General features: G+C 44.7%; 1 protein-coding gene across 1 annotated transcript in view; it reads right to left on the bottom strand.

The window, feature by feature from the left end:
* LOC109853826 (teneurin-m) overlaps positions 1–16892 on the bottom strand; it is a 535016-nt gene extending 518124 nt beyond the window's left edge. Inside the window, exon 1 of the mRNA XM_020426316.1 lies at positions 16626–16892. The gene's annotated coding sequence lies outside the window, so the exon portion shown is untranslated. The remainder of the gene's footprint in view (positions 1–16625) is intronic.
* Between the last annotated feature and the right edge of the window lie 2139 nt (positions 16893–19031).

Raw genomic sequence — 19031 nt, 5'->3', positions numbered from 1 at the left:
ATTAATTCAGAATCGATCGCTTGTTTACGCGCTTTCTGTCATTAAAAGTAATATTCCAATCGAATTATCGAACATCCGTGACGACGAATTATTTTATTTAGCCAATCGTTGTCAATTTCACGCCTCGTTCGGCGACGATGTAAATTCAGTAAAATAACCTGTGCAGTCGCGCGCTCACTTTCGCGCATACTTTCATTTTCCTTGCCGCGCGTCCAAACCGGCTGCTCTTTTTGGTTCGCCTCGTTCTGGTCGTGTTTCATTACTCCTCATTAGTCTTCCCGCGGTTACTTCGTTTTCTCTTTCCGCGTTGCAGCACGCGGTCGCTCAGAAAAGCTCCGAGCCTTGGCTTTGCGAGCGAAGCAAAACACGGCCGAGCACTTTAACGGCGCGACTGAAGGCACGGCCTTTCACACTTCCGAAATCAGTCGGTTAGACCGGGGCGTCGGCAAATAAACGCCTGTGAGTGGCGGGGACAAATTATGTTTGTCCAGCATTTAACGTTTTGCTAACACAACCCGACGTGGGTGTGTATACCGGAGTTCGATTTTGCCGACGAGTGACGTCGTGTAACGAGGCTTTGTCCGCTAAATGCATAGGATGATTGTCGCTTGACAGTTCATTATTTCGATATTGTGCAGTTTTTTCGCTTGTTACGGGTAACACTTAACTCGTTTAGATAATAATATCGAAGGCGCGAAACTAATGTACTAATTGAAGTCCGAGTCCGCCACGACGATTAAGCATAACATTTATTCTGACACGTTGTACTCTTTCTTTTTTTTCTTCGAACTTAATTTACGTGTATTATTGTTTCCAACATTTGTGTTACGTAGTAATTTACGTGTCGATTGTATTTGTCAAGCGACAACTTTCAACTGGCACATCGATAATTAATTTTCTGCATCTAGGAAATATACAATAAAAATTACAATATTATGTATATTACACGGAATAAAATATATATGTATGTATATATATGTATATATATATATAAAACAAATATTTACATCATTTGTGAGAAATGCAGTTATAGATTTGAATATCAAGAAAAACAAACAAAAAGACACGGGTAACAAGTCACCCTGGGGAAAAATGTATGTTTGTTCTCGTCGCAAACTGTTGCTGGCGCTTTTGCTTGTACAAATGCAAATGTCACGTTCAGACCACGGCTCATCTCAAACAGTATAACTGAGAGGACACTCCATTATGTTGGCAGGATTTTGCAAAGAGGCAGAACGTAGATACTACGGCTTTTATTGCTTCAAGGAAAGCACTTGAAATGAGGGACTGGATAATCATTTCAATGTGCTTTTCAAACGTAGTCACGTGCATTCTGATATCCAAACTGTGTTGAAAAATTTACGGTAATTAATAAAATCTCATTCACTCTCTATTGTATATCGCTACTTGTAAAAACACATTACACACGAGAGACATTGCGATTTTTATTATTATTATTATTTTAAATTGAGAAATTAACGTCGTGAAAACATTGTAATGTTTGAAGTAAACAAGTATGAAGTTTAACTTAAGAAGAAGAAGTAACCGGGGTCTCTCCGTAGAGTGCATTTCTCTGAACAAGCGCGGTGCAGCAAGGAATGTAATGAGATGTGACGTAAAAAATATACACAACACCGAAGTAACTTGCGCTTGATCTTACCGCTTATCTAACAGAATGTGTTTTAACATCTTATTTCTTATCAGATACAGAAAAATACAAAAGCAACGTTAATCAGTTACGTATTTGCCGTGTGTAATTATCGTTCGTTATAAATAAATAAATGTAGGAAAAAAACTCTCGCGCTTTTCTCGCTAGGCATTAAACGTTCACGTTCTCTCTCTTCTCGCGCGACTATACGTTTCGGCTCTTATTGTTCGCAATTATCGTCTTCGAGAATGCAGTTTATGTAGGCGCGCGGAGAGATACAATACACGATGGCGGCGGCAGATATATAATGCGAGAGAAAAGCGCGTGCGACTGATAAAAACGTTTCTTGAATTCGCTCGGTGCCGTGTCGCGCACGAGTCGAGTGTGCTGAAGGTATTGTCGTATAAACAGGCCGCGCGTAAAAACCGCTTGTACTCGTTGAACAGACCCGACATTTTTCCTTCGCTTTCCCGCGTCTCTCTTCCGCGCCGTCTCTATCGCGCGTTTCGCTTAGCCTTTCTTTCCTCTCCGTTATATAGAGATCCGCGGTCTTTATAGACAGCTGCACTCACCTCGAGGCAGGGCAGGGGTTAAGTAAACACTCTTTACAATCTCACCCCAACGCGGCGCGCACTCTTCAAGTCCCATCCCTTTTTCTACGTCGCCACCACCGTCTCCACTCTTCCATGTCTCTCTCATTCTCTCTCTTTCTCTCTCTTTCTTTCTCTATCTCTCTTTTTCTGCGGTCGTTACGGAACGCTGAAAGTTGACGCGGCCCTCTCATTACCCACCATATTGGCTTTCGTTGTCAACGCTTTCTTGCGCCGTGTCGTCGTTCGCCGCGCGCGTTCGCCGCTTCTTCCGTCGCGGCATCGAACTTCAACCTCGCGTTTTCTCGCTCGATAAATGGAAGAACGATCGGCAGGGAGAGAGCCCGATCCGCGCCGCGTTTGTTCTTCACCGCGCGCGACAGCCTCCAAGTGCTTCTCAATGAGTTTCATCCTTCCTCTATCGATGGGATTGATCGCTCGTCTACCGCACGTTCCCGAGACTTGTGCGGCCTCAAGATGCATGCACGCGGGAGCGATCCGTGCGGTGCCACTTCAACTTGGTATCTCCTCGTCGTCGACGGCGGCGGCCTTTAGCGCGCGCTCGTCATCGCGAGTAGCAGCTAAAATTCAAATACGCTTCATTCGGGAAACGTGCTGAAGATAATGTACACACACACACACACACACACACACAAAAGCTCTCGGAGAAAATTTCAAAACTTGTGTTGGTTTAACATACACACCTCGATATTCGTATTCGGTAAACAAATCATTATTATTATTACGCAAAGCTTTAGCGCATTCGTATAACGATTTCGTATTTTTGCGATGTTTGTTTATTTTTCAGTCGCGCGTACACACGCCAGTGTAATTGAAAACAACTGTGTAAACGCACGCCCCAGAAGTGCATCGCATCACGCGATACAGGCGCTAAACTCACACGTAAAAGCACCAGGAATATATGCTAACCAGAAGAATAATGGAGAGAGAATGAAGTCGTACGAATTGCTAAACTTTATAATTAACGAGCTACGTGATGTAAGAAATGTGACAAAAAAAAAAAAAAAAAAGTATAAACGCGTCTTGTAGGAAAAAAAAGTCTAATAGCTCCAATAACCTCGTTTGTGTGCCGGAGTGGCGGCGCGAACGCGGTATATGTTAAGCAACGGAGTTCTCAAAGAGCTACTTACACGTTCGGCTACGCCGCGACGCACGCGATATTACGTTTCAAAACGGAAAAGAAAATAGTTTGGAAAAGATATATACGTCGTATCGATTTATTTATTTAAATGTTTTTCTGCTCACAATCGTGAAAACCTTCGTATTCGCAAGTATACGTATGTATAATAAAATAATTACGCGCGCGCTTTTCTTCTCGCCCCGTATCGGGAATTCAATTTTCCAACAACGCGCAATTTCGATCGTGTTAAAATTTACGAAGCAATGCGATCGCGATAAGATTGAGGAGCGAGATCGCGAAGAAGTATTCGCGTCAATGCGCGCTTTTTGCGCGAGAATTTTTTGAATGGTCGATCGCCAGAATGAAGGGAAATCTCGCGAAAACGGAGAGAACTCTCGCCCCCTCTCCACCATCTATCGAATCGGCTCGTAAAGTTTTAACACCGTTGAGCCATGCGAGCTCTACGAGTGAAATAATATGACTGCGTTTCTCTCAAAAGTGGTTTTTCCGTTTCCCGATCGCCTCGATCGTGCGAGAGCCGGGCGAATTCGTTCGATTCTAACGAACAACGGAGGAACTTTGTGAATCGTAAAACTTCTTTTTCGTAAGAGAGACCGAGAAGAACTGCTATCCTAAGGTGAGATCGAAACGTTTCGCGTGACTTTCTCAAACTAGAACACGCAGATCCGGGAAATAAATCGATCGTGTCGTGTCGAGATCCCCAAATTGATGCGACGCGGAGAGAAATTAACTGAACTAGATATGAACTTCGACTTCTTTGATTTCTCGGCGGCTGAAATATTTCAAGTGTCGTAGATAAAATTACAAGTCAGAGGACACACACCGGTCGGGGGTGTACAATTGGATATTTCCGGTGGAAGCTGTGCGCGCTTGATCGGGCGCATAATCAAACGAGCTAAAATATCGCCAGAGAGAAAGAGAAAAAGCGCTTAATTCGGCCGGAAACGCGAGTTAAAAATAGACACCGGTCGCGGCTTTTCCGTACGACAAATCGTCGGAATGCAAATCGAGCAGGTGAGGCTGGTGGCGCGCACGGAGATTGACAAAGCGACGCAATCACGATCCTCGGCGGGTAATTAGTTAGCAACGCGCAGTGAGGCTTGATCGCTTTCGATTTTTCTCGCGCGCGCCGCTCGTTAATTACCAACCACGATCGATATACACAATCCACCGCGTGGACTGCGAGAGATCACGGGAATGCGATACGACTAATTTCACCGGCTGCGTATCACGCGCGCGCGCGCGCGGCTTATTTCCGTGCCGTAGTCGTAATAAAAGGGTGCGTAATAAATTTAAAGAACCGGCGTTAATCGTCGTAAACCTCGCGGTTTTGTGATAGCGCGCTTGCGCGAACGCGTGAATCGCGCTTGTCGCTTTATCAATTTAACGCACGGTAATTGCACGAATATACTAATCGCACAATTTCTGTACAGCTCTCTGTGTTATTACACGCAGCGAAATAGCGCATTATATTGTATTGCATTAGCTAATCTACTGCGGATTATGACCCTTTGAAACGTACGTACGCGCGCGGTACTATATCGCGTATGTGTTAATTTTATTAGGAAGAAACAACGTAATTTTGGGAGATAACTTTGTAATACGCGCGAGTAGTAAGCGCGTATATAGTACGTTAAAAAGTATCGTTTAATGTACAATGTGTAAATTTATCACAATGGGAAATAAATCGCATCGAAGGGGGATGAATCGGATTTTAAATCGGGGAAGGGAGGAGAGAACTCTTCAAAACTCTTCTTTTCCTTCAACCTGGACTTTACTCCGCTAATTCTCCCCCGGTCGGGGCACAAGAGAAATAGTTGCTCTTACGTCCAATTACCGTACGGTTCTTCGAACGTGCTTTTAACCTTAATCCGGTCCATCCTTCAATCTCATTCGCCCGCCCGTTACCATGCTTTTTCATCGCGGATTGGGGTTCACTCGGTCGCGAGAATATGGGCGATTGGGGAACGCCGATAAAGTTTCACGGCGTCAATTTCACGCTTGCCGTATGAACTTTATTTTTAGGTAGTGAGCCGGCAGGATCGTTGAAATAGTTTACTGCCGATATTTTCTATTGACGTGCGCGGGCACGAACGGGATCTCCGAAATGCGCGCGATTTTTCCTCCTACGATTCTATCTACGAGATTTTCGCGCGCAATTGTAAATGCGAGCGGTATGATAGATTATATGTGTATACATATATACATATATATATACACACACACACATATATGTATATATTTGCCGATTTTTCGCAATTAAAAATTTCACTCGTTCCTCCACAAAAATCGGAGCATCACACACACACACACATACACACACATTGAATTTAATGAACGATTTGCTCTAGTTCGGGAGTAAAAATACAATTTTAATTAATGCATTCCACTGTGTGTATCGAGATAATACCGCGCCAATTCTCTCTCTTTCTCTCAATAGTTAACCTCATTTTGATGTACAAAAATTAAGCGCGATTTACTCAAGCGATTTACCGAAAAGTATAGTTGATGACATTTTATCGAACATAATTGCGGTAATTACCTATGTATAAACACCACTCACGTGGATGTACTTCTCACATTTATTTGCAAAAATTATATATAAATTATACATGTCGAATAATGATATCGAACACCTTTCTCACCTGTATAAACTGGTAACACCGGCGTGTATCCATTGCTAATGTAAAGTTATTTGCATCGATATGTTATCTGGAATATCTTATAATCGGCGGAACTCTGACAATCGAATAATAATATACGTACATTGCGCGCAATCGCGGGCGTAATAATATTTTCTTCTCTTCTCTTCGCGTCACTCATTCGCCGTCACAAAACAGATGCGATTTTAATGAGGGACGAATGCTAACTAGCTCTCTCTCTCTCTCTCTCTCTTTCTCTCTCCGCTGCACGCGTCGACGCGCGCACGCACGGATCGAACAACGCGACGTGTTCGGCAGTTTCGTCATTCAATTAAATTTCTATCTATCGTATTATTAATCTGCCAACTCACCTGCATGGCTCTCTCTCTCCTCGATCGAGCACGATGTCTTGTTCAAACAAGCCAATCAAATATCTCTTGCCGTGCTATCCCGCGGGACTCCACGACTCTTCGCGTCGATAAAACGTCATAAATCACACTGACGTGCACAAGATCGAGAGTATTTATTAATTTTACCGAGACGGCTTCGGAATCCATTATGGTTGGTTACGAGGCAGAATATGATTAGCCACAATACGCGTCCCTCAACGGTGTCGGTCGTCATAAACTACCATCCACCCTGGAAGATTCTCGAACGCGAGATAGATAGATAGAGAGAGAGATATGTATATATATATATATATTCGCTGTCTAAGACGCGAGCAAGTCATGGACCCCCGGCGTGTGTGCGGTGCTCGATATATGGATTACCGACTGTGCGCTTGATACACGGTTAATAATCATCTGTTTCACTCTCCATCACACAGTGTTGTACGAGAATCTCATTAATAAGTTTTACTTTTATCATTCACAAACATCTCGCGAACGCAGATATTAATAAAAATATCTTATCTGTAGCGCCAGAAGCAATTATTTTATATTAAGAGAATATATTCACCCCCCCGAAGTGTATCTTCATTTAATAATTTATTCGCGTATTTCGGAGATGTATATACGTTTACATGCGGGATTAAGAAACCGCGCGAGTAAATAAGACTGAGAAAGACAGAGACAAATGAAATTAATTAAGATCCGACCATCGGTGGAGTTAATTAACCGCGATGCGAGGACGACTTGTCGCGGTGGTGAATGGGAATTCTGCGAAAAGGAGAGACGGGTGAGAGAGAGGGTCGAGAGAGAGACGGGGGCGCGCGACAAAGGGGTAATGGAGGAGGGAATACATTTTTTACCGTTCCTGCGCCGGCACACCGATACGGATTAACGGCGAAAGTGGATAAACCGGGCGTCAAGGGCTGGTACCGTCCGCGCGGGGGAAGTACGTACTGCCAATAAAATCGTGAGGGGGCGAGGACGGGAGGAGAACGGTCGAGAGAGGGTGTCAGTATATCACGTGGCTCTGCCTGGTCGTGTCCAACGATACAGTCCAATATATTATCCAGATAGCCATGCTAATTCAGCTATAGTCCCCACCGGTTTGCGCCTGACCGAGCGGCCTCCGTGTCGCACGGTTGCTCTGCGTGTGTCGTCGTTTTCACACATACACACACACACACACACACACACACATACACGCACATCCACACATAACGCGCGCGCGCGCACACGCGCTACGCATAGATATACGTTTCGTCATCCCGACGGATCCAACGGGTCTCTCCGCATAGTCGTCCCTGCGTGGCAGGGATTTCAGGGGGCATTGCATCCTCGTTACACGGTATTATACGATCTGGCGCGACAGGAGAAGATTACGTTGCGCCGCGCCGAGCCCCGAGCCGCGTTTGACCGGAATGAAGGTCCGCGCCGCGCATCCTAGACTGGTCCGTTAATAGGTTTATTCTTGAACGATTACCAATAGCGTGCGCGCGCTTGCGGCTCTCTGATACCGGAGAATGCAGCGCGCTGATAACGTAATAAGCTGATTGCGCGACCGTAGACGCGCATAACGTAGTCGGAGAGAGTTGAATATAGCTTCGCGGATCTCTCCGCTGCGGACTCATTGTCGGCGAAGAAGCTCGATTTGCAATTGAGATTGAGATCTGCGCGTACAAGTGATTCCTGTTTTTTTTTCTTTTCCGTTGTGTGAAAAAAAAACTGTGTTTCTTTCTCAATACAACAATTATTTATCTCATTACATGAATTACGCGTTATAATCTGCAAGAGATTTATTCCGTTAGGAAAAAAATGATTTGCAATTTTTTTTTTCTTTTTTCTTTTTTTTTTTTTTTTTTTTTTAATTGGAATTGTGAGAATCGATGGTTCTCGCATCAGCGCGCGAGTTACTGCACTTACGTTGAAATTGCGCTGTTACACCGCGTTGGAAAACTGTCGTTTCGTTCGCTTTGAACTCCTAATTGAAGGTGCTCGCACGTAACAAAGTCCAGAATACAATTTTGCCGATTTCGGTGTGTTGCACACGAGAATGGACGTTATCCAATTTCGTTGGTCCAACGTTCGTATCGCCTCGTATCGAAAGGGAACTCTTCTAGAAAATAATATTACGCTCTGTGTGTTTCCGTATAGCGGCGGAGAGAAATATCCCGATCTCCGCTTCTCATCGGTTATGCTTGCAAAATCGTGAAACGTTTTAACGTGGCGAGAGACGATTTGTTCGTCATTTAACTTGTTAAAGAAAAAGTGACGCAGTAAGAGAGAGCGTGTTGGTGTATTGCTTTTCAAGAAAAATACTTGTCAGTCTGAACATTATCAGGAAAAAAACTGCGTTCGGTGGCATCGATCGAGTCATTAATTATTTTTTTCCTCGCTCTTTTCTCACTCCTGGCTCTCTCTCTTTCTCTCTCTTCTCGCTCTCCCTCCCTCATAACGTTTCCTCAACCTCCGGCTTAAAGGAATTAGCGCTCGTAAAGCGACGAAACATCCTCGCGTTACACCTGTCGTCGTGCAGTAAACTGGTTCCGACGGAGATACAGGCGCGTTCGCAACGGTCTCAATTAGCCCGGCTTCGCAGTTCGTTAGACCCTTTAAAACCGGTTTGGAGCGCTAAATGTTTTCAGTGACGGGAATGCGCAAACGCGTATACACGCGGTATACGTGTACACACACACGTCACGCGCACACGTACGTCCGAAGACGCACGCACGCACGCACGCACGTACGGAGCAGAAAGGACGAAAAGCGAGCGGAATGAAGGAAGCGAACGAAGGTCGTTTCCGAGTGAACGAAATTGCGTAACGCGAGACACATCGAGGGGGTGGTAACTAGTTTAACCTGTGAAATTTAGTACGGTTTATTCCGCGCGAAAACTTATATTCTCTTACTCCCGGAATCAAGATCATGTTCCGCCGTCGTGCGTATAAGCGTCATATAAGACGCGCGATATATGAATCAAGTAGCCCGGATAAAAAAGGCTTCATTTTTTCCCCACGACTTTGTCTTTCTATCCCTGTCACAGAAAAAAAAAAAGATTAATCGTGAAAGTTGACGTGGTTTTTTTTTTTGTTTACCTTTGTCTCCGCAAAAAAGACTGTATTCGCGCTAATGCAAAAACGTAAATAATAGAAAATTTTGGCACGAGAGAATCAAAAAATGGACACACACACACACACACACACAAAATGACCCATTAAACAGAGTGGAAATAACGTCTGCGGAAAGTTTGTCCGTTAGTGGCGGTCGAAGTAATTAAAGTGAAAACGTGTCAAACGAACGTTTGTAACGTCAGCATTAACGAATGCGCTTCCAGCCACGAGCAATAAAACTTCATAAACTATTTCATAAACACAGATAGGTGGATTGTGCGCATCGGGGATATCGATATAATTTATTTTTCTCGCTTATTTCCCCGGGGGATCTCGTCCAGATATTGAGACTCCTCCTCGAACGATAGTTACGCTTTTCTCCCTCCTTCGCTGGCGCGATGCGCCGTTTTTTTCGCGATTGAAATAAATTTATTTATTTATTTTTTTTTACAAAAATCTCGACACGCGCGTTTTATAAACGCGCAAGAGTGTGATTTATAAGATATATATATATTAGAAAATACTTGTAGTACTTTTTATTTTGTTTTTCGTGGACGTTGCTTCACAAGCAAACGCAAAACTACGTTGAAAATCGAAATTTAACGCTCGCGCTTAATTCGAGGACGTGTAATTTACTCGACGATGTTTTTATAAAAGACATAACGCGTAATTCCATGTGGAGAAACTCACTCGAGACACCAAAAATTCTCTACGCGAAAAAGGACGCGTCTCTCTCTCTTTCTCTCTCTCTCTCTCTCTTTCTTGTTCGGCGTACCTGCCCCAAAAGCCGACGATATTGCGCTCGCTTTCTCCCCGCGTTTCCTCAGCACGCAGAATTCTTAATTAAGCCCGCTACGATTTGCGAGGGCCTTTGATTTCAACGATCGGCCCTCCCCTCGGCAATAAAGCCGCGACTTAGCTCGAAGTTGAGAGAACACGGAAAATCTCCCTTCTACCCTTCCCTTGCCCCTAACCTCGTCTCTTCCTCTTTCCCCCGAAGAGCGAGCATTTTCGCGCAAAAGTTAAATCCGCGCGCGCGCCGCGTGCTCGAGGGCTACCTCGAGCGTACATTATTTCATTAACCGTGCTTTCCTCATCGACCTGCGCCGTCCTCCACCCACCTTCCATCGTCACCACCACCACCCTCGCAGGCGGGAACGGGCGCGGACGCCTTGTTCCGGCACAAGAGGGAACGTGCCACGGACATGGCCGACGTCGGTGTGGTAATAGCGTCGCAAGAATGAGACCAACGCGGGCGAGAGAGGATCAGGCAGGACGACCGCGCGCGCGCGCGCTACCCCATTCTAACCGGCTTTCATATTAATTAATTTGCTCGAGAGTTTTAACGACTTATTGCACTTCAATTAACTCATTTTAAATTGCATAATCCCCGCGCCTCCCGGGCTAGAGAAACCGGTATATCCGCGATAAACCGCCCCGGCGCGGTACTACTCTCCGTCTTGCTTTCTCTTTCTTTCAGTTTCTCCTTCGCTCTCGTTACACCCTGAGAGAAGAGAGAGGATATCGCTTAACGCGCGCGAATATGCGGAATCGCGCATTTTAACGCGCGTATAAAGTGCGGGCGCAGTCATGCATAATTCTGCCGCCACTCAGCCACGCGCGCAGTCTACCGATTCCAATTAGTAATCGGTTTTATCAACGTCAGTTAACTCCGACAGTGGGTAGATCGGCACTCGGTCTTGATCAGAGAGAAAGAGAGAGAGAGAGAGTCAATTAAATTACTATTAACAGCTAACTGACTGCTGGCGAGTAGTAGACCATCATCGCTGGTGTTAAAAATATAAGCGATGAAATTTGCGTGATATTAGTTTCGCGAGTTTAATTACATCGATCTCCCGTGTTTCGTCCCGTGTGTGACATTGATGATCAATTATCAAACTATGGCTACGTCTCCGAACGGGACACACACGAGCGTTGGTCATTTACCACCGAAGGTGCAATGCACCGCGCAGCGGAATCAATAACTTGACTAAGTCATGCGGCGAGAGCGGAGGAGAGAAACGAACGCGGTTATTCAGAGTATAGATCATGCGGACTCACAATCCCCGGAAACATTTCAAAAAGTTCGGTATCGAGACGGCTCGCCATTTATAGAAAGTCGAGAGAGGCGCGCACCCTCGTGCGGAAGGGGGGAGAAGAGGGCAAACCGACTGCGCCGGCCGATCTGAAAGGAACGGAGTCGAAGTTTTGCGGAGGGAAACTCGCTAAGCGAGCGATGACCGATCCGGCCCGTAATTACAATTCGAACAAAGTTATGTCGGTTCGGCACGACAAGCGAGCGGCGGGGATGTGTCAAGTATTTAATCAGTGCCGAGGGAGGTCGAGTCTCCGCGCGAGACAATGGACGGCGGCTAACTCTCCTCTCTCTCTCTCTTTCTCTCTCTCTCTCTCTTGCAAAGCTTGTTCTCAACCCCTTCGCGACATCTCTCCCCTCTAACGGCCGTCTACCGCTTGCAGTGCGACTGCGGGGGTGCAATTATGTCGACCCCGTTTCGAGAGACAGCTTTACTTCTCTTCCCGCGCATTGTGCTATTCATCTATATCTTCCTCCTTCTACTTCTCCTTCGTCGGAATCTCTCGCGTGCTCTTCGTGTCGTTCTCTCGCTTTTCTTTCTTTCACGCACGCTCTCTCTTATCGTTCTTTCATGCCCGCGCGCTGATCTAATCCCTCCCATTCCTCTCGTTCACATATTATATTGGATGGTTTTTGTTTCCATTCTTGATATCCAGGAAAGAATTATGCGAGTTGAGAAAGAGAGTCTCTTGTGTACATTTCAGAGATTGCGATCTGTTTGTTATCTAAGAAATTATGGTAATACGCACACGAAACAGGTTCGCGTCTGTTTAAGCGGCGATTTTTTTTTTTACGACAAAATTCCGAAAATAAAAGTAGCCCAGTGGTATTTCGTTTGTAATCTTTGGTATCTGATCGCGCGCGCGCGCGCGCGGGAGGCATGCTACCCCCGTTACAAGCCCGCTTCTACCCCTTGGCATTCGCCATCTCGATATACGGCGCAGTGACGTCTGTTCCTCGAATCACGCGCGATCCGTACAAATTCCCGAGCTACACGCAAGCTGCACGTCAGTGGCTTTCGCAAAAAATCTACTAGATTGGCATAATATCTCTCATCGTTTTTACGGAATAAACGGTAATGTACTCGCGAAGTCGACGATCGTACGATCACGCGTTTCTGATTATTTTGTATCAAGTATTATATACCTTATATTTTATACCTTATTGTTATATATATCTTATACCCCGAGACAAATTAGTTAAACGATGGAAGCGTCGTAAAGTTCATGTAGTGTAAACATAAACGATATTTTATTTTGCACAAACGACGAGATTGCGAAAACAAATCCATAAAAATCTTGAAGTACTTAATTTGAATGAAACAAAGAAACGATTTTTCGCGGACGCAATTCACGTAACAACGAGGAGAGGCGCGCCGTGTAACATATATTGCAAAGCTACGTACACAATACACGATGCATATTCAAACTCAATGAGATATTTCACACAAACCCGCTGGAAATGAACACACATATCAATAATATTATACGAAATATATTAATGCGGCGTGTTTATACGCATAAAGCGTTTTACAACTAAACGTATTCCTAATGAGAGTGACGCGTGTGGAATATAGAACGTGTACTACACGGCATTGGATTTCCCCCCGTGTATTGTTTGCGCGCGGTTATATATATATATATCTATATAGATATATAGATATATATATATATGTGTATATATATATATATATATATATATATATATAAATGTGGACGAACGCACTCCAAATTAAGGTTTAGAGCTGGTACGAATCAGTATCGAAGTTANTATATATATATATATATATATATATATATATATATATATATAAATGTGGACGAACGCACTCCAAATTAAGGTTTAGAGCTGGTACGAATCAGTATCGAAGTTATGGACGTGCCGAGCTGGTAAATCTAAATCCCTTGCGATTGTCTGTCAATTATTTATGATTGGCGGCAATTTGTCCAATCGAGAATAAGCCCTTTCGTACTCGATCCGCGGGCAAAGGGAAGGGAAGGTTTACCGGCTGCCATTCAATGTTTCGGACTGTATTATCCGTTTCTCTCTCTTCCTCGTTTTTCATCCCGCCGCGTCTGCGGCGCGCAGACATGTGTTTATCGAAGAGGTGTGTGTGACGGGGCACATCCCCAAGAAAAATAATTAAAAACTCGCATTCCTCAGATTATCAGTACACACAACATTGCGTCGAATGGAAATGTTATCGGGTTACAAAATACACACGTGTCCCTCGTGCGAAGCGCGCAGCGCCCGGATAACAAATGTTACAATATACAATATTGCAAATTCAATCGGGGTCACGGAATTTCCATTTAAATTGCATTTTTGCGCCGCGATATAAATGTGCGCTGCAAAACCCAATTAATTAATTCTGACAATCAGTCTGATTCTCTTCATCGGGAAAACAAGCGTCACGTGGGAAGGGGGAGGTATGGCAAACGCAAATCCCAATAGACACGTTATGTTGTTACGTGCGAAAGAAACGGGAGGAGGAATGACAATATCGCAAGAACGGGATCGGTCGGCTATTTCCAGCCGACCGATTCGAAAAGTTAAAGCAAAACTGTTCTCCGGCACGCGCGCCACGCACTGAAAAAGGAACCGGACTTGCCAACTTTATTCCAATCTGACTGTGATAAGCACAACCGCATAAAAAGCTATTCGCGTGATAGAACGCGCGGCCGGTTTTATTCCCCACTTTGCCGCGCCTGCTTAAAACACGGGGAGAATTTCGATACTAGTTTTCCATTTATTTCTCGGTGAATTCGCAATTAATCAAATAATACTCGACTCGGCAAACATTTCCAATATCTGACCGATGAAATAAGCTGTGTTGCAACGCCGCGTGTATATACAGTTTATTAAAATGACGCGCGAGCCAATCTCGCGTATCGAATCTTGAATGAAAGCCGTCGCGACTCGGGCATTAATTAAGCGAAACGGGAAAATTAATGACGACTCTCCCGCGTGCGTTGAATTACGCGAGCCCTTCCAGCAGTTTCGTTCGCCGCGACACGTAATTATCGCGTACGATCAAGGCTGTTTTTTGTTTCTTTTTCTTTTTCTTTTTTCTTCTTTTTTTTTTTTCGGTATCCGTCGAAATTTATTTGCGTGATGTTTACCTAACAAGCCGTTGCGTGACGTGCGGCTTTGCGGAGGATTCAATGGAGAACCGGACGAGTTTTTCTATCCCGGCGTAACGTTCATTTATGTGCGCCGCCCGTTTTCTGGCTACCTACTTAACTAAGTTTACGCAAAAAAAAACTTAACGTCGCGTGCGACTGCGGCGAATTTTCTGGCGCGCACGTACACACACACACACACACTCATACACACACATATACATGTCTACTACTTGTGACGCGGGAAAAAGTTTGCCCCCGCAAGTAAATTAATTGCCTCTCCCGCAAAAGATCTAATTAATTTTCCTACAAATTATTTTTGTTTCTCCGTTTTTCTTGTATCCGCAGTAACGCGATTTGAGATAGTTTTCGAGAAGATTTTCAGAATTTCATGCATTTTGCGATTTATACATCGCACATAAAAACAGAAAATGTCTTTCTGACGATGGGATTTACGAATAAAAATCTGTATTACACACGAATACGTGCGTATTTCTTGTTTTTTCATATATATATATATATATATATACGTGTCCATTTTTAATATTAAAAATATATTTGAAAAATTACAAGATCCAAAACTTGCACAACGTTGTTTTCCAAGTATAGCTAATGTTGAACGCGATTAAAGAGCGAAAACGACGTTACACTTTTCGTAAAATATTTACACGTCATTAAAGAGTTGCGCGAGTTGTGTATGCGAGAGAGAGTTACAGAAGCTGCACGTAAACTTCGGCAACTGATGACTTTATCGGCGCATGCATAAATCAACCGAGTTTACGGTTGAATGGTCAGTACTCTGAATTCATGATTCCGCTAAGTTAGCGCAAACACGCTGTCTGAATTTGTAATCATCGAATTATATCGCCCGCGCATATTAATTGAACGACGTCGCAAACCGGCGACGTCTTGGCGAGAGCAACATCTTCTATCTCTCTCTCTCTCTCTTTCTCTCTGTTTTTTTTTTTGATTTTATCCGGTCGCCACTTTGCTACGTCCTTCCGTCTGCCATATTTCTGCTTTGTCAACTGTCTGGCTCCGTCCTTTTCCTGCTCGCGAGCCACCCACGACTTCGGCCTTTCCACTCACGTCAGCTTAACGTCACTCATGCTCGTACGGCAGGTCCTTTTTGTCACACTCCGCTCTTTCTACTCTTCTTCTCTTCGTCTTCGCTCCTCATTGTGTGCTATTTTAAAGCGCTCAGTTCGAACCAACCGGTATATCCGGAGCTAAGCTAAACGTTCGCTAAGCGTTCGGTTCGTATGTTTTAACTGTAGCTATTCATTAACGTCGACGTAACAAGTGGAACTAATCGCTTATTGAAGCGGACGACACAAATCTTCGACATTTTTGTTTTTCTTAGAAGAAAATTACACAATACACAACTCTTGAGTAAATTTACAAAGCTGGTGCGCTTATTTTTAGATTTTTCGCTCCATTCCAAATAAACAAATATAAAAAAAAATCAAGCGATCAGAGATATACATTTTTGTTGCGGTGAGAATTACGGTGGAAGACCGTCTCTCCGTGACAACAATTGTTGCGGCAACTATTAGGCCAGATAGATAACATTTTCGTAAATTAACACGCGGATTGAGCCCGCGTTCTTCTCGTTCTCCGATAACGAAAGTAACGGACGCATGTTAGCAAAGAGTTATTTATTGCGATATCAAGAATAGATCGCCCTGACACAATGCCAGCAACACTTGTTGCTCATTCGAAGATGATCATAAACAATGAACGCGCCCTACTTCCCCGAGATATATATTCCCCTCCCTCTCCGATCTCAAACATTTAAACAACTTTATTTACACAGTCCGCTGTGTAAACTGCTAGCTCTTACGTAATAATGCTTAGAGTAAAGACTCACCGGTCTCTCACGCGCTGACGCAACAATTCCCACTTCGGAAGCTTAACGAAAGTCTGTCTCCCGCTGTTTTCTTTTTTTTTTTCTTCTTTCCTCTTCTTCCTTTTCCTCTCGTCCGTGTTCTTCGGCCTCTATAACTCTCTCGTCATGTCACGTTCTAACTGCCTCCCCGTCGCGTCCCCGGAGTCTACTTTACACAGATTGCACTGCACGTCACCGACGTCCTCTTTCTCTCCGCGTTATTTCTCTTCTCTTTTCCTCTATCTTCTGTCTCTTTTCCTCTCCCCCTCTCTCTCTCTCTCTCTAATAGCCGGAAAATATATCAAAAGTCCGCGTTTGATATCGATGAGACATTAACACCGTCCTTTTAACACCGCACAATCAGTGTCTGTTTGGGATTTTGAAACTGAGAGGAGAAACACACAGGATTGATCTCAGAGAATCTTCGGCCAACGTGGCGGATAGAACCAGCGACTGATTTTCGTGACGGAAAAACACGCCGTTGTCACGTGTGAAATCGAGAAGAAAACCGTCTGTCGTAAAGGAGGTTCGATCCTTTCTTCACGGGGAAAGAGATTTTTATCTTTCAACGGTATAAAAAAACCTCCAGATAAGACGAGAAATCAGAGAATATCTCTCCGAGAATCCGCAGCTTCCGTCTTATAATCGGCGATTATACAGACTTCAACAGAATTGATGTTTTTTTCGCGATCGGTTTTTTTTTTTTTGATTTTGATTTTGCGCGCGCGATCAGTGTTCAAAAAACGAATTCCCGCGAATATTTCTCACGAGTGACGAGGGATGTAATATTCCCGGCGCGTCCGTGCGCGAGATCGCGAAAACGCGCGGCCTTCAGTTTTCGTCCGCGCTGTGGTCGTCCGGTCACGTGGCGGTGTGCGCCACGTTCATTGATCGCGCGGACGACCTTGATGCGTCGCGATGATGTAAGCCGTCGTCGACGACGAGGTCAGTGCATGCATGGACGGTCGCTCGCGCGTCAATCTCTAGACGAGCCTAGTCCACGTAGGATGCGTGCGGACGGCTCGACGCAAGAGAAAGGGAAGTTCTTCGTCCTGCGGGGGCGAGAATAGCGGAATCTTCGCATTCACGCGTGAAGCGTCGTTCCGGCCGACGACGGCGTGTCGAGACCGCAGCCGCGGTCTCTTCTTCCTTTCTTTTGGTGTCAACACCACGCTCGTGTTTACGCTCGGGACGAGTGCGTTCTCCAGAGCCCCACGAGGAGGAAATACGTCCGTTCGCGAACTGTTCGCCAAACGTACTGAGGTACCCGGCGGCTGGTTCGCCGGTGACGTTGTGCCTCCGCGGGGTTCGATTCCCGGATGGGCATGCGCCACGTTTTGCGCTTTCGGGGGGAGGTTGCTGCTGCCGCGCTGCCGGTGGTGCTGCTGCTACTGCTGCTTCTGCCGCGCGCGGAGAAGCTCGCGGCAGAAGCGGCAGCAGTAGCAGCAGCAACACTACCGGCAATCGTGCCAGCAACCTCTCCTCCTCTTTCCCCTCTTCCCCTCTTTCCCCCGTAAGCGCAAAACGTGGCGCATGCCCATCCGGGAGGTGATGTTGCCACCGTGAGGGTTGCTGAGGACTACCTATCCTTCGTATTCCCTCCCTCTCTTCCTCTGCTTTTCGCGCTTTCCTTCGTTTTCGCGCCGCTTCTGCATTCTCGCCTGTTCCGCGTTTGTCCTTTTTCATCCCCGTCGTGAAATCGAACCTTATTATTCATCGGGATGTTTTTCGATTTAATTATTGCATATTATTTACGTATAAACATGCGCATCGAGTTTTGAAGTAGAGAATTGTAAAAGTTTGGTTTACGTGATGAAAAAAAAAAAAACACGTTAGAAAAATTAATTTCACATATCCCCCCCCGTCGCGCACGTAATTCACGCTGAGATTAAATCATTTGCACAGCGCGTCTTTTTGACGCAGACATCGTTATATTTGACAGTTCGGATTTGGTAGTTCCCACGAAATGTCTATTTGTTGCGAGTTAACAGTTCGTAAAGCGAAATGGGGGATAATTACGACTGGCGCACTTGTTGCTCTTGCTGTTGTTGCCTTTCTGTTGCTATTGCTAAGCGATATGTCATGTATTATTAAATATATATAGCGCGCGTTATCTCGAGAAATTCAATAATTTTTTACATTTTGTGTAAATTCGTTATTTACTGAAAAGAAATTAATATAAATAATTCGCAGATCATATTTTCAAAAGCCGTATTTATGGACAAACTATTTATGTGTGTGTGACAAGACTTTCAATATTAAATTAAAGTTTCATAAACTTCTCGATAACCGCATCACGTTGTAACTCAAAGTAAACCGTTTGTCCGATACGTCCGACGCTCCGCGGAAATATACAGCATGTTATCTATTTACATATTGTTTATATCT

The sequence above is a fragment of the Pseudomyrmex gracilis genome, unplaced genomic scaffold (genome assembly GCF_002006095.1).
Source record: "Pseudomyrmex gracilis isolate BER0280 unplaced genomic scaffold, ASM200609v1 scaffold_55, whole genome shotgun sequence".
Lineage (NCBI taxonomy): Eukaryota > Metazoa > Arthropoda > Insecta > Hymenoptera > Formicidae > Pseudomyrmex > Pseudomyrmex gracilis.
Note: the sequence above shows the minus strand (reverse complement) of the source record. Positions and strands in the feature narration are given on the sequence as shown.